At 46.2% G+C, this 12,276-nt stretch overlaps 2 long non-coding RNA genes across 2 annotated transcripts in view; one reads left to right on the forward strand and one right to left on the reverse strand.

The window, feature by feature from the left end:
* The window catches only part of LOC110255830, a 161,953-nt gene that overhangs the window by 14,644 nt on the left and 135,033 nt on the right, over positions 1-12,276 (reverse strand). The gene's annotated exons all lie outside the window — the stretch shown is intronic.
* LOC110255831 lies at positions 3,954-5,491 on the forward strand. The gene is made up of 2 exons (XR_002336700.1): positions 3,954-4,391; positions 4,821-5,491. It is a non-coding gene; the product is annotated as an uncharacterized LOC110255831 (long non-coding RNA).

The following is a 12,276-nucleotide window of genomic DNA, read 5'->3' on the forward strand; positions in this document are numbered from 1 at the left end:
ACACCAGCATTGGCATGAGCTGGGGTGTAGGTTGCAGACACAGCTCAGATCTGGCATTGCTGTGGCTGTGGTGTAGGCCAGCGGCCACAGCTCCAGCTGAACCCCTAGTCTGAGAACCTCCATATTCAAGGTGTGGCCCTTGAAAAAAACAAAAAAAGAAACTGAGACCCAGAGATGTTAAATGATTTGGCCAGTGTTACAGGCTGAATATTTGTGTTCCCACAAATTCATATGTTACAGCTCTAACCCTCAAGGTGATGGTCTTTGGAGGCAGGGCCTTTGGGAGATGATGAGGTTTAAATGGCATCGTGAGGGGGGGACCACTACCCATCCTAATGATAGGATTAGTGCCCTTACAAGAAGAGACCAAAGAAAGACTTCCTCTCCCCCTCTCCCACCCTCCTCCTTCCTCTGTCCCTGTCCCTCTTCCTCTCTTTCTCTCTCTGCCATGTGAGGACATAGCACAAGAAGGCAGCTGTCCACAATCCAGGCATTGAGCGCTTAATGGAACAAATCAGCCAGCACCTTGATCTTGGACTTCCAGCCTCCAGAATGCTAAGAAATAATTGTTTAAGCCAGCCAGTCTGTGGTATTTGGTTGTAGCAAGCGGAGCTAAGACACCCGATGCCCTAGAGTTAGTACCACCTCTGAACCCTGTGCTAAAAATAGAGGCCAAATGAAACTATAGAAATGTCTGAAGAAACTGTCCCCAGTGCAGTCAGCTGAATGCCAACAGTCCCCATTCTTGGGTGCTGCTACTCTGAAGGCAGGATTAGAAATTAATTTGCATCAGTGCCAAACCTACCCCCGAAGGCATGGCAAATGACCCAGATGCTCTAATGTGGAGGACAGGCATCCAGAGGCACCTTGTACAGAAGAACCTTCCTGGCCCAGGGGCTAGAACTGGGGCACCTGCTAAGCCACCACTCAAATACCATTCTTCTGCAGCAAGTCCTGCTCACTCTGTCTCTTCTTTTTTTTTTTTTTTTTTTTTTTTTTTGTCTTTTTAGGGCACACCTGCAGCATATGGAAGTTCCCAGATGAGGGGTCTAACTGGAGCTACAGCTGTTTGCCTACACCACAGTCACAGCAATGTAGGAACCGAGCCATATCTGCAACCTACACCACAGCTCATGGCAATTCCAGATCCTTGACCCACTGAGCGAGGCCTGGGATTGAATCCCCACACCCATGGATACTAGTCGGATTCATCACCTCTGAGCCACAACAGGAACTCCCCAGGGCTCTCTTTCAAACTGCAAACTCTACCCAGTGGGAGGCAACAGCTCACTGCTCCAAGCTGGCCTATTAGGTGCAACTGGCAAGGCCAGAGAGCACAGATGCTGCGGAGAGGAAGGGTGGGGATTGGGAGGAGAGCAGTGACAAGAGGAAGGAAGGAGGAGAAGGGGGAGGGCAGATGAAGGCACCCACCTACTGCCCCCTTGCTAGGATCAATCCCAGAGTGGAGAACTCTGCTCCAGGCTTGAGTGTGATGCTAATGCCATTATTTACAGCTTACAGCTTCCCCAACCAGGCAGCACCCCTCCCATGGGAAGGGTACCAGGAGAAGTGGGGAGCCATGATGGTGGGGACATTACTACAGCAGATGGTAGCCATGCGAGCTGTGGTGGCAGCTTGTTCAGAGTGGATTCTGTTCTGCTTTCATGGCATCTGTTTCCAAGTGAGGGTTTTGCCGTCAAAGCTGCTGACTCTGCTCCTCTCGAATCCAAGTCCATCTCTGGCTCCACATCCGGACCCCTCAGCCCTCGGGGAGGCTGCACTGAGCTCAGGCAGAAAATGGAATTTCCCCTTCCTGCCTCATAAAAGGAACCATCTAAGTTCACTTCTCTAACAGAAGCAATTGGGGCTGAATTTAGTCTGGAGCGGTAATAAGCAAAGGCATCAAATTCCATGAGCCTTCCTACGTCTCAGTAACAAATGCACTGGAGTAAGAAAGAAATCTCTAGACACATCCTCACTCCCAAGGGGAATATGCAACCCCCTCTGACGTTTCACATGCTAAGGGGCACGGATGGCAGTCATTTCCAAGAAACCATTAGAAAAAGGTTTTTCTGCAGCCATACTCTGCATTTTTACCTCCATTAAGCATATCGTCGGGCACCAGGCAGAGAAAACCATGGGTCATAAAATATCACTGTCTCTAGATGTATCTATATTCAAAGGAGCAAGCCATTCTGGAGGTCTCATCAGAAATATCCAGATAACGAAATTGCCACATTAATGAAATAGTACTTATAATATCTCTCTTAATCCAGTCTTCCACCTCTCACGTATTGACCCAGCTTTTAATTCGGCTTCCTCAGCCCCATCTCAGGCACTAGATTTGTGTTGCTCAAGTGCAGACTGTGAGGAGGAAAGTGTGAGAATGAGATCATAGGTTTCACTCAACCCCACTGCCCCAAACACAATGAGCCACTTTTGGCAGCCTGGCCAGTCCGACAGGAAAGCCAGCGGTTGAGGAACAGGGCCAAGCTTTAGCTAAGCACTCAAGTGTTGAAAGGTTTAATGCAAAAATCCTGAAGCAGAGCAGTGGAACTTTCAGGGAGTGGGGGCCCCCCCGACCCCTGCCCCGGAAACCATGTTTATTGGATGGTTTCTGGCTCCCAGCTACCTGGCTCAATTTCTATCAGGCAAATAGAAATGAGCACAAACTTTCCACTGCCCCATCCTCCCCACCCTCCAAAGCAAGCCACCAAGGGTTTGCAACAGGCTCTGACTCCTCTCACTTCCTGCCCAAGCCTCTGCTCCATGCAGAAGGCAGGTGGCGAACAGCCAGGAGCAGAGACACAAGCAAAGCCCTGTCTTGTGCACCAGAAGTGTGGGCCACCCTGGTAGGGTGGCGGGAGGGGGTAGAATATGCAGGGTTCAAATCCAGGCATTTCAACAGAGAGGACCCTCTGTCTACCTTCATCAATTACTAATGAAAAAACTAGCCTGGAGGGGTGGTGGGAACCCACCATTACACAAAGCCAGAGCCAGGGCTGGAATCTGAGTCTCCGCTGACTCTCTGTCACGCCTCCTCACAGTCTCCTTGTGCAATGGATGAGAGGAGGAAGGAAGTAGAGACGGTCCTGGAGTGGAAAAACTGAGAAGGTCCAGCCAAGGATTTTTTGAATCAGAAACTGCGCAGCTTCGTCTGTTCTTCCCACAGTCCTCACAAGGCATCTGGCTGGCAGCTCCAAAGACCGGTCCTTGAGGCCTGGTGCCAGCTCTGGATGCAGAGGAGTAGTCACAGAGTGCAGCTCAGTCCCCGGGTGCAGACAAAGTGCCCTCTGCATCCTGGGGCCTCTCTCTTGCAGGCTGGGCAGCCTGCAACTACAGTGGAAACATGAGGAAACTTAGAAAAGGGAAGCTGTGGTCAGCCTTAGCAGCCAAAATGCAGAGAAGGAGTGTGGAGGGCTTGCAGCTAACCCACAGCTGCAGAGGCCCCACCCTACCACCTCCACAGGCGCCGCCGTGTGCAAGCCGGTGTGAAAGGAGGTGAATTTCCCTGCCTGCGGCAGAAATTGTCCCATTAACTCACTTTAAAACAGGGCTTTGAGAGTTTAAAAATAAAAAACACGGTTTTGTCTTCTTTAGATTGAGGATCTTTGTACATCACAAAATCTAGATTTTAAGCAGGGGGTCACGCCAGCTTTAGGAAACGCATACTCATGATGAAATCCAAGGCTCCAGGGATTTTCATGTGGGTCTTCCAGGTATGTGTTTGTTTTTCTGTTTAGGGCCAACCTCAGGCATATGGAGGTTCTCAGGCTAGGGGTCGAACGGAAGCTACAGCTGCCAGCTTATACCACACACCTGGAAGACCCACAGCAATGCGGGATCCGAGCCCTGTCTGCAATCTACACTGCAGCTCACGGCAACGTTGGATCCTTAACCCACTGAGCGAGGCCAGGGATCAAACCCGCGTCTGCATGATACTAGTTGGCTTCGTAACCCACTGAGCCACAGTGGGAACTCCTTCCAGGTATTATTACTTGTCCTTTCTTATGTACCAAGATAACTGTTGTCACTCTTTGTGGTCCACACCAGGGACCTCAAATACATCAGGTTCTTTTTCCTATTCTAAAATGAGGTTGAAGATTTCGCGTTGCATGGTTTGCCCCAAATTGTAGCAGGTAACAGGGCTGTGATTCAAAACCGGCCCTGGGCCTGGGCCTGGAACCTGGATTTTCTCTACTGTGTTGAGCCTTCCAGCCATCCCAGGTGCAGCTGGGCAAAGCTCACTTAATCCACTCAGTCCTACATGCCTTAAAGCTGAGCACCCAGAACCCCCCATACTCCCGCCCAGCCCACACTCTCCGGGACCACCAAGACTCAGGCAACATGAGCCCTGCTTCACTGTTCCTCTAAATACCAACCAGAGAAAAGTGAGCTACCCCCCTTTTCTCTGAGATAAAAGTCCTCCCTATATACCAATCAGGGATCCAGTTTTTAAGATCCAGGCTGGCTGTGAGCCAGCGGGTTTCATCTTTCTATCATACCTATTCATCTGTGCCCATACCAGTGTGTTTATCAGGTTATAATCCTAAATCGAAGGAATCCAGGCTGTTTTCTCGACTCCATATTAAATAGAAAATCCTGTAGGATCCAGTGTTTAATAAAAGTGATCTTTAAATGGAGGTGGTGGTGATGATGACGATGATGGCGAGGCTCTGAGCCAGAGCGCGTCACCAATATTATCTCTAGAGTTTTCCCAACAGGCTGCAGTAGGGGACTCAGCAGACATGGGAAGCGGAGTCTCTGAACTGGTTTTCTCCAGAGGTACCAGCTAATGCTTAGTGTGTCCTCTCTCCCAGGCCACCGAACAAGGGGGCAGACGATGCTCGGAAGCTGCAGGAGGCGACTGCCTCAGGAAGAGTGCCTGTTAGCACACAGAAGCATCACCTGTTCCCACAACAGGGAACCGACCGTGCCTGAGTCACCAAGCTTACAGCCAAATGACAGGCTGGAAAAAGAAATCAACAAAACCTTCACGTCCGAGCATGGAATACTGGTTTCCCTGATAACCTGCTGAGCATGACTCAAAGCGGGGAAGCCGGAGAAGAGAGCTGGTCTCCCAGTGAGCCAGCTTCATGTCGGGTCTTTTCCAAGAAGGCTCTTCATCTCAGCCAAGCTCACGGAGGGGAGTCAGGGTGAGAGCACAGAGCCTCCCTCACCAACAGTAACAGCCATAACTGTGGTCTGAGGAAAAAACAAAGGCAAAAAGAATAGAGAGGAGATCAGAGGGGATGGTCTCAAACCGGGGTGGGACTTCCTCCGGAAGGCACTCAGATCCTGGCTGCGAGTATCTTTTCAAATTCTCCAAAACTGCTCCCCCAGGTTTTCTGTATCAGTCGAAAATTACCTTCAGCTTCTAAAGCAGTTAGACTTAAGTGATTGTAAATAAAAGATACAAACTGCTTATGTTCTACACTGAGTCAATGTATCACACATCCCAGATCAAAAGCCACTGCCCTGAGTCCAGCTTGCCTTTAGAACATGTTTTTTTTTACTGCATTTGTGGTTTGCTGAGTGCTTTTAGGGAGAATAAATAAGGCTTTGAAGGAATAGCACAGGAAATTTATAAATTGGAAGTCTTTTACTTTTCAAATCATTTTACATATACAAGCAAATGTATGTCAATGGCTTGTAATCTTTTTAAAAAAATGTACATTTGGGGGGAAATGAAGTCTTCTTTAATACAAATACTCTCTGGCTTTAGAAGTAGGACACAGAAATTAACCCACAGATTCATATTTCAATATTTCTTGCCATTTCTGTTATTTTACTCCACAGCTCATGGAGATGAGATGGCAAACTGGGAAAGAATTAAAAATATGCTTTTTGGCTCACATATCCTTAGTCTGTATTAACTGCAGGTAAAGATGACACACTACAGTGAAGACATTTATATACAATTCAGAAAGAAAAAGGTTACGTGAGTTATGAGCTGTAGCAAACGGGGGGCACTGACAGATGGATGACAATTAAATCAGAAATACCCATCATTTCCTGCATGTGGTATTGCAACAGATAAATAACACTCATATCATTCATGGCATCTGCTTAAATCAATGGCCTTGGCTCACTATAAATATTGAACGTTGTCTTTTATATTAGAGTAAGTATTAGTAATGATACCACTGTCTCTGCACTTGAGGTCGACTGGAAAGACGTGCGCCAGTTTCTAAGATGATGAACTCTGAGCATTCCTTCTCTCTGACACCCACAAGTGAAGAGCGAGCAATTCCACTTCTGGGTACATACCCAAAAGAATTGAAAGGAGGGACTCAAACAGACCTCTTCATCACCATGTTCACAGCAGTACTATTCACAATAGCCAAACAGTAGAAACAACCAAAACGTCCATCGACGGGAGAATGGATAAACAAATGTGGTATATGCTCACACTGGAATATTATTCGGTCCTTAAAGTAAGAAAATTCTGACTCACGCTACAACACGGATGAACCTTGAGGGCAACAGACTAAGAGAAATATGCCTGTCACAAAAATGCAAATACTCTATGATTCCACTTATATAAGGTAACTAGAGTAATCAAACACAGAGACAGAAAGTAGAATGATGGTTACCAGGGACTGGGAGGAGCGAGAAATGGAGAGGTGAGGTTTAATGAGTGCAGAGTTTCAGGGTGGGGAAAAGAAGAGGTTCTGGCAATGGATGGTGGTGATGATTACACAATAATGCGAATGTACTTAATGCCATTAAAGCGTACACCTAAAAATGGTGAAAACAGTAAACTGTATCTTATGCATATTCTACCACAATAAAAAATACATTATTTAGAGAATATATCCGACGGGTGGGTAACTAAAATAAGGATTCTCCCTGTGACCATGTGCTCTTGTGCCCCAAGTCCAAGCTCTGCCTCCAGATCCCTAATGAAGTCAGTACAGCTCCCAGCTTCTCCTAGCTCAGCCATATGGCTTGCAGGCTGGTTCCGGGGCTTTTCCTAAGAATTGTTCTCCCAACATCTGCTTAGGGAAAATTCTCAGACTCCATACGGGAACTTCCTCTTAAAGCAGCCATTTCCAGCCAGCCAGCCAGCCACTCCCACCAAAGGCCACAAAGCTCAGATCTCTGCAGCTTCTTAAACTCCAGTCCTTTGGCCCCTTTAACTGGGAGTTCTCTTTTTTTAAATGAAAGTTAACTTGTTTGGTAAAAGTAGCCCAATGGCATCTTGTTCCCTCAAAGGCTTCTTCCCAGGCTGATGGAGTGGGAAAGAAAATATAGGTGAGAAGCTCACTGAATCTTTGGCAGGAGGGTGCCATGGAGGGATGGCCCCCACGGGGTCATGCACCTTGTGGTGTTGTTTTTGTTTTTGTTTTTGTTTTATGGCCACACTTGCAGTACATGGAGGTTCCCAGGCTAGGGGTCTAATCAGAACTGCAGCTTCAGCCTACACCACAGCCACAGCAACACCAGATCTGAGCCACATCTGTGACCTACACTGCAGCTATGGCAACACCAGATCCTTAACCCACTGAGTGAGGCCAGGGATGGAACCCACATCCTCATGGAGACTAATCAGGTCCTTAACCCACTGAGCCGCAACAGAAACTCCCATGCTGTGTTAACAACAAAGAGGACAAATGGGAGAGGGCGGGGGCAGGAGGCAAGCCTGGGGTGCCTTTGGTACCTCCTTCTCTCTCTCCTTTTGCTCATGCTTCTGACCCCTGATCACAACACCCTTCTTTCCACTCGGCTTCAGGCACTAAAGAATTGTCGTTCTCTCTGTTTCCATCTTCTTTCCTGCCCATCTGTCCACTCACTCTATAATTTTTATCATTTTAGAAAGTCCTAAATCATCAGGAATCCTGAGTTCAGAGTTTGGGCTCCACATCCTATGTGGTCAAGGCAGTGCATCAAATGTGTCAAATAAGATAGCATGAAATAAGTGGGATATGTGTGATCATTTATGCTCATAAAGGTGGCAAAGACAGCTGACCCAAGGCACCAAAAGGCCTATAAATCATATAGACTGATTTATAGATCAAGGCACATAGGTCCATAAATTGTCCAGAAGATCGGGGAAGAAGAGAGGGCATAGATATTCAAATAAAAGATGCAAAAGTGTGGCTCTTCCCTACAGAGCACCTGTCCCACACTGCCCCCTTAGCACTCTGCCCTGTTAGTTCACTTTTAGGCAATCCTAAACCAATTCTAAATAGTTTAAGCATGAAAAAAAAAAAAAAAGGAGATGAATTCACTCACTGTACATTTAGAAGAGACTATTAGTAGGCTTGGGGGCTAAGCAGCCAATAAAATGCCCCAATTCATATTCAATCAGCCCAGTGGTTACAAAGAGCTAGGCATACACAACCAACCCTGCCAACGTGGGTACACCTGGCTCCCCTAGATCCTCTGCCGCAACCGACTCCAGAAACTGGATGCTCTTCCCACGACATCAGCCAAGATGGATCTCACATCATCCCTGGCTTCACCAGCTTCCAGTTCAAAGTCTGACTGGTGGTACCCAGGTCACATGCCTGTGCCCTAATTGAGGGACGCTGGGTACGAGCCACAGGGACTTGGTACATCTCCTCCTTGGGAAGTTTTCCAATCATGGGCACAATGTTCATAGGTCTTCTTTATGAATACTGGGCAGCCATAAAGAATGGAACATGCCCATTGGTGGTAGCACCAATGAAAAGCCAATGATGTAAACCCCCAAATCCTTCAGGAAACAGAGCAAAGTCCTTAGACCACCATTCAAACACAATAGGGTCTTGGTCTGTCTTCCAGCATGTCTCCACATACCTTCCAAAATTCTCTACCTGGCCACAGCCATATGGGTGAGCTCCCCCAACCCGTCCTACCGCTCAGCATGTACTTTCACCTTGTTGTTCATTTCATATCCCTAGAGGGCCAGGCACTATCTCAACCAGGGTCACACAACACATAAGAGACAGACACAGGATTTGAGCCCAGAATTAAACCCAGACAAGCTGGCTCCAGAGACAGTGCTTTTAACCACTGGCCAGTGACTAAGATACCTTCTTCCATGTTGTTACACTCAAGCATGGTCTCTATAGAAGGAGTATATCCAAAAGATTTTCAAGTAAATTTTCATAAAACATCTTGCTTTAACATGGAGAATGGCTCAACAAAAGAAAGTTTACCAATATTTCTAACTTTGAGAGGACTTTAGAGAACACATGCTCTTTAGGGAGGATAAAGGGTAACACTTCCTCTTACCCTCCCTAAAGAGTCAAGTCAGATAAAACAAGTGAGAGAAACAGCTGCCTCTTTGTGGCATGGAGATTCACTTAGAAACCTCTCATACATTCACAAACATCTGTGAGGAAACCCAACTTGACTTTACCTCTTCAAGTTAATGGTATGCTAACCATAGTATCTGAGGCCTGTCTGAGAATAAACTCCAAAAGCCTCAGTTTTCAAGAAAATACTAAGAGTGTGGTATAGATGGGTATCTACATCCTAGATACTCTTATTCAAATACTCTTATTCAAACATTTATAACAATAGGTATACAGGAAGGTTAACATTTTCTAGTGGCCCAAGTCAAAAACACTTTTTTGCTTTCTTCTTTTTCATTCTATCATGCTCTGTTCACTCAGAGAGAATATTATTGGTTACTCTCTTGCTAGGTACTTGACTTTCTTCTCTCATCAGAAGTAAAACTGACTTTATTTTCAGTACCATAATATTTCCTACATAAGATGGTAAGTTTCTAAATATCCGTGTCCAATAAAAAGTAAGATCTCAGGGAGTTCCCACTGTAGCTCAGCAGTAACAAACCAGACTACTATCCATGAGGCTGCAGGTTTAATCCCTGGCCTTGCTCAGTGGGTAAAGGGTCTGGCGTTGCCGTGAGCTGCTATGTAGGTTAGAGACGTGGCTCAGATTCCATGTTGCTGTGGCTGTGGCATAGGCTGCCAGCTGCAGCTCTGATTGGACCCCTAGCCTGGAAACTTCCATATGCTGTGGCTGTGACCCTAAAAAGAAAAAAAAAAGTAAGATCTCTGTAAGTATGTTATATTTTCAGCTTTAATTGAGGAAAACTATAAAATTACAGAAAACCTATTTTGGATGGATATTACTATGGGAATGTTGTGCCCTCCATCTTCCAGTGCCTTCTGAAAGTAGGTACCACATGAGACGATGTCTCTAAATATTTGTTCTACAAAATATTTTGCCTTTCTTGAGGAATTGAAAGCAATTATCTTATAGATGATGAAAACTGATCATGTTTTTTATTTCACCTTGGCCACCAGGAAACTCAGCACCAATTTCAGACCAGTTCTATTTAGAGCTATATTAGATACAGCTAGAATTGAAGGCATTTAGAATTTTATGACTTGGTGTGCCAGTTAACAATGTAATGCTCTATCCATCTGTCTGCTCTGTGAAAATGGATATGGGCCCTTTAAATGTTTTTTCTTTGTCAGCTGGCACGGTTAACCTTTATCAGCAGTGGGCTCTGGAGAGACATTTCAGGATGAAAGGATTTTGTTTCCTGGGCTGGTGCTTGCTCTCCAGACTCCTGCAGGGTGCACAGCTTCTCTAGGGTCCTCTGACAGCACATGTGGCTTCCCCAGTGCCCAGCACCTGCCCCAGAAGCAGTTTCCCCAGAGCCTGACTCCTGCAAAGCACAGTGGTCAACATTGCCCAGCAGCCAGCAACTTCCCCAGCACGCCTTTGGGCAGATTTATAGCAGAGTTTTCCCACTGAGACATCTGCGTGTTCATCTCCCTGTGAACAGCTTACTCCAACACGCCAGAGGGCAGATTGCCAGCAAGTTCGTAGGGGTGAATTTCTAGATAATTCTAACAGCACCGAATCACAGTGACTGCTCTGCTATCCAATCAGCCCCAGCTGCTCTGTCTCCAACCAGTCTGGGTCTCAGCCCTGAGGGCATCCTCCTCCCACTGTATCACAGCACTGGGAGCTGTGTCTGCTCCCCATCGCTGCTCTTCCAATCTGTTCCACACCTCTCCTCGTCTGATGTTCTACTGTCCTCTCTTTACTTCTTCCCAGGCAACCCCTTGTTGCTTCAGTTCCCTGTTACAGTCAATAATTATTTATATTAAACTTTCCACGCCCAAATGACTATGTGGTTTCTCCCTCCTGATCAGTTTCAAACTGATGGACTTAGCATATGTGCATTTTATATTTTCTTCTTACCCAGACATCTACTCAAAAAATTTTACACCTTGGATCTGTTATGTTTAAGTTTAGATGTCACGATTTTATTGTGTGTATGATTTCATTACTCTAAACTATTTGTGGAATTTTAAGGCTAGTCATCAATTGAAATGTGTATGAAAATGAGGGTCATGCCTATTTAACTTGCTATGCAGAAAAATACCAGACTCAATGCAGTAGACCAATTATTTCTGATGAAGACAATGAGGATGATAATCCAAGGTTCTTCTGTCCCAGGTTAGACTTTCCTACAACTGAAAAAAGACCTCTAGAAGTTTCCATTGTAGGACAAAGAATAGCAAAGCTATTAGAGAGAACTGTGATAATAATAGTTCATCACATTGCTTCTCAAAACAAAAGTTCCTTTTCCTAGGCATTTCCTGAAATGCATATGGCCTGTCCCAGGCTAGAAACTGATCCAAGAGATACTAAACCCAGAGAGATGGATGGAGCAGGATGCAGAAAATGATATTAAAGGCGAGCAGACATTTTCAAACTCCTGTAACAGAGCAGAGGGTGACAGTTTTAGGAGACACCAGTAAGCTCTGTGACAACTAAGAGAAGCCTCAGACCAAGTCCCCAGGGTGGCCTCAAACTGAAAACTCCCAGGTTAGCCATCAATTCCATTACTGGTGCCCAGGGATTTGAGAGTTGTGGTGTGGTGAGAGGAGCTGGCTTTGGTTGGAAACCCCAGGCTCCACTGAGTACTCATTATCTCCTCTTGAGCAATTACTTAACCTCAGTTATCACAATAGTGCCTACCTCTCAAGGTTGCCATGGAGATAAAGAGAAGCACTGACTATGATGCCCTTTTCACAGTGCCTGGCACGTAGGAAGCCTTAGCAAATGTAATTACCTTCTTCCTAATATTAGTCTCCCAGGGCAGCCACAACAAAGTACCGCAAACATGGTGCCTTAGAACATCAGAAGCTTATTGCCTCACAGTTCTGTAGGCAAGAAGTCCAAAATCAACGTGAGAGCTTGACCATGCTGCCTCTGAAACCTGTAGAGGAAGAATCCTTCCTTGTCCCTTCCAGCGGCTGGTAGCCCCAGACTCGGCTTGTGGCAGCATAATTCTACCCT

Source organism: Sus scrofa, chromosome 11, assembly GCF_000003025.6.
Source record: "Sus scrofa isolate TJ Tabasco breed Duroc chromosome 11, Sscrofa11.1, whole genome shotgun sequence".
NCBI lineage: Eukaryota > Metazoa > Chordata > Mammalia > Artiodactyla > Suidae > Sus > Sus scrofa.